Source organism: Lathyrus oleraceus, chromosome 6 (assembly GCF_024323335.1).
Source record: "Lathyrus oleraceus cultivar Zhongwan6 chromosome 6, CAAS_Psat_ZW6_1.0, whole genome shotgun sequence".
NCBI classification, from domain to species: Eukaryota; Viridiplantae; Streptophyta; class Magnoliopsida; order Fabales; family Fabaceae; genus Lathyrus; species Lathyrus oleraceus.
In genome coordinates this window covers 450,093,727-450,097,518 of record NC_066584.1, presented here as the reverse complement: position 1 = coordinate 450,097,518, position 3,792 = coordinate 450,093,727, and positions in this window count along the sequence as shown.

Here is a 3,792-nt window from a genome sequence, read left to right as displayed (position 1 = left end):
GGGCATCACTCGATAACAGAATGTTCCCCAAGGTGTGATGATTGTTGTCTTCTCCATATCCTCGGGTGCCATCTTGATTTGGTTATATCCGGAAAATCCGTCCATAAACGAAAAGAATTTGAATTTAGCTGTATTGTCTACCAACATATCAATGTGTGGTAGAGGGAAATCATCTTTCGGACTAGCTTTATTCAAATCTCTGTAATCAACACACATACAGACTTTTCCGTCTTTCTTAGGCACAGGCACAATATTGGCCACCCATAGAGGATATGTAGAAGTCACCAGAAACCCTGCATCAATTTGCTTCTGAACTTCCTCTTTGATCTTTACTGCCATATATGGATGAGTTCTTCTGAGCTTCTGCTTCACAGGCACGCACTTAGGCTTCAAAGGCAGGAAATGTTGCACAATATCTGTATCTAGACCTGGCATGTCTTCATACGACCAAGCAAAGATATCGGAATATTCTCATAGCAAACTGATCAACCCCTTCTTGACAGACTCTTCAAGAAGTGCCCCAATCCTCACCATACGAACACAATCTTCAGACCCCAAGTTGACTGTTTCCAGATCTTCGAGATGCGGCTGAATGATCTTCTTCTCGTGCTCAAGGAGTCAGGTAATCTCGTCAGGAATCTCTTCAACATCATCTTCCTCTGCCTCGAATACAGGGAATTCAAAATTGGGAGATGGCATTGGATCATTATGTTCAATGGGTTTTAGAATCAACCTGCATAATAATTTTGGATAATAAAAACTTTAGAATTTAAACAAACAAACCATTATGCAGATGAAAAAGATTGCTTTTATTCTTGTTTTTAGGGTTTTTTGTGATCACCGATTTCATGCAAAAGCAAAAAGTGAAAACAAATGGGAAAACAAATGGTTAACAATGCATTAATTGAATGAAATATCATTGTATATATGATGCCGACAATGTCATCACTTCTCATTTTGGCATGGGAGAAGGGTTTTTTGAACAAAGTGAATATATTACGCTGACTTATGAATGACCGTAGGAACATCCACAGCGACCGAATTATGGCAGATCCCGCCAGGGATAACAAAGTTGCTCAAGTCCTTTGCATCCTCTTCCAGAATAGCAGCAGTTTCTTCAGCTTGATCGGCATGGATGAAACCTCCACTCTTGAACAACCCTTTCTCATTAAAGATCCCAGAAGAATAGCCAATGCCTACCCGAGATTTATTGTCTTCAAGCTCAATCATCTTCCCTAGACCAGCAACTGCACCACATTCAATGGCCAGTTTCGCGTCACGATAGGAAGCAAATGAAAGAGACTTCTTCTCAATCGGCTCAGCAATAGACAAAGCTTGGAAAGGCGTTACAACTTCATCCTCAGCATCAATATATGAGAAAGAAGACAGGTGGCTAACCAGGAGAGCCTTTTCTCCCCCTACCACAACCAATTTCTTATTCTTAACGAATTTCAGCTTTTGGTGTAGGGTGGATGTCACGGCGCCAGCCTCGTGAATCCATGGTCTACCAAGGAGACAGCTATAAGATGGGTGGATATCCATAACCTGAAAGGTAATATGGAAATCACTTGGTCCAATCTTGATTGGGAGATCAACTTCCCCAATCACGGTCTTACGCGACCCATCGAAAGCTTTCACAACAACACCACTCTGCCTCGTGGGAGGCCCTTGATATGACAATCTCGAAAGAGTGGTCTTCGGCAATACATTCAAAAATGACCCAGTGTCCACCATCACGTTGGACATGGCGTCGGTCTTGTAATTCATGGAAATATGTAAAGCCATGTTGTGGTCTCTTCCCTCCTCAGGGAGATCAGCGTCACAGAAACTCAAAGTGTTGCAAGCAGTAATGTTTGCAACTATACTATCAAACTGTTCAATAGTGACATCATGATCAACATAAGCCACGTCCAATACTTTCTGCAGAGCCTCCCTATGGGGTTTTGAATTCAGAAGCAAAGATAGCACGGAGATCTTGGACGGCGTTTGTAGAAGCTGGTCTACAACATTGTACTCACTCTTCTTGATGAGCCTCAGCATCTCATCACATTCTTCATTCACAATGCCACTCGGGCCAACAGAAGAAGCAGGAGTCTTTTGTACAGAGGAGGGTTTGGCAATAGGTGCTGGATTCGGAACATTCACTGCAGTCCCAACCGGACGCTCAACAGAATCAGAAACAACATGAGTCTTCGGGGGTGCAGAAAATACACGACCACTACGGGTCAACCCACTCACATCAGCAATATTTACCACAGAGGTTGAAGGCAACGACACTTCTTTCCCATCTTCAACAGCAACAGCACTGTAACGAAAGGGAATCTCTTTCTCAGAAGAATAAGGCACAGGGCCTGCAGGCTTGATTACCAAAGAAGGAGAGACCTTCTGCTTGCTACCATCATAACGGATGACAACAGGTTCAGGAATCTTGAACGCAGGAGAAATCACATTCACTTCTGGTTCATCTTCATCAACATTTCTGTTTTGAAGAATCTCAATAGTACCATCATCCAACAGCTCTTGAAGCTCTCTACGCACTTGGCGGCAACCCAATCTATTGACGGAGCAGATACGGCATTTGTCATGGTCGTGCTTCATATGAATGTAATCACACAGTAGACGATGCAACTCAACCAATGACTGTCGAATATGGCTTACATATTTGACCTTATATTTTCCAGGGCAACCCTGGACCATGTTAACCAACTTCCCATGCTCGGGCAATGGGTTCTTCGTGACATTGGGGCCTGAGTCCTCAAAGTTCAGAATGCCTCACCTCATAAGGTCTTGAACCTTAGGCTTCAACGGATAGCAGTTTTCTATATTGTGACCGGGAGCACCGGAATGATAAACACAATGTTGGTCAGGCTTGTACCACCACTGCGGGTTAGCAGGCACAACCGGAGGATCCCTCGGGGTAATCAGTTTCCGCTCTATTAAAGAGGGATATAGCTCAGCGTATGACATAGGAATAGGATCAAAAGTGATCTTCTTCCTCTCATAATTCAAATTAGCTTGATTACTGTTGCCACGAGGTTGGTAAGCCTGTTGCTGTGGGCGATGCTGCTGTTGATACTACTGTTGAGGTTGCTGGTTATGCTGGTTGTTGTCTCTAAAGACAGGTGCTATATGAGCTACCTGATGCTGATTGCTGGCATGACGCACAGGCTTCCTCTTGGCAGAGGGTCTTATGGGTTTAGAATGGAATTGCACAGCATGTGCCTCCCCATCTTTCTTCTTAAACGCCCCATATCGTTTAGAAGAGCCTTCATCTTTGGTCAAACGTCCTTCCCAGACTCCTTCCTCCAATCGCATCCCTATGTTAACCATCTCGGTGAAATCAGAGGGAGCACTAGCGACCAGCCGCTCATAATAAAATGAACTAAGAGTTTTCAGAAAGATCTTAGTCATCTCTTTCTCTTCCAGCGGAGGAGTAATCTGAGCTGCTAGCTCTCGCCACCTCTGGGTGTATTCCTTAAATGTCTCTTTGTCCTTCTGGGACATAGCTCTGAGTTGATCACGGCCAGGAGCCATATCCATATTATACTTGTATTGCTTGACGAAGGCTTCGCCAAGATCGTTGAAGGAATGGATGTTTGCACTATCAAGGCTCGTATACCAACGAAGAGCTGCACCAGACAAACTATCCTGAAAATAATGAATCAGCAGCTGATCATTATCAGTCTAAGTAGACATTTTCCTGGCATACATAACCAGGTGACTGAGAGGGCAGGTGTTCCCCTTATACTTCTCGAAGTCTGGGACTTTGAATTTGACAGGAATCTTAGCACC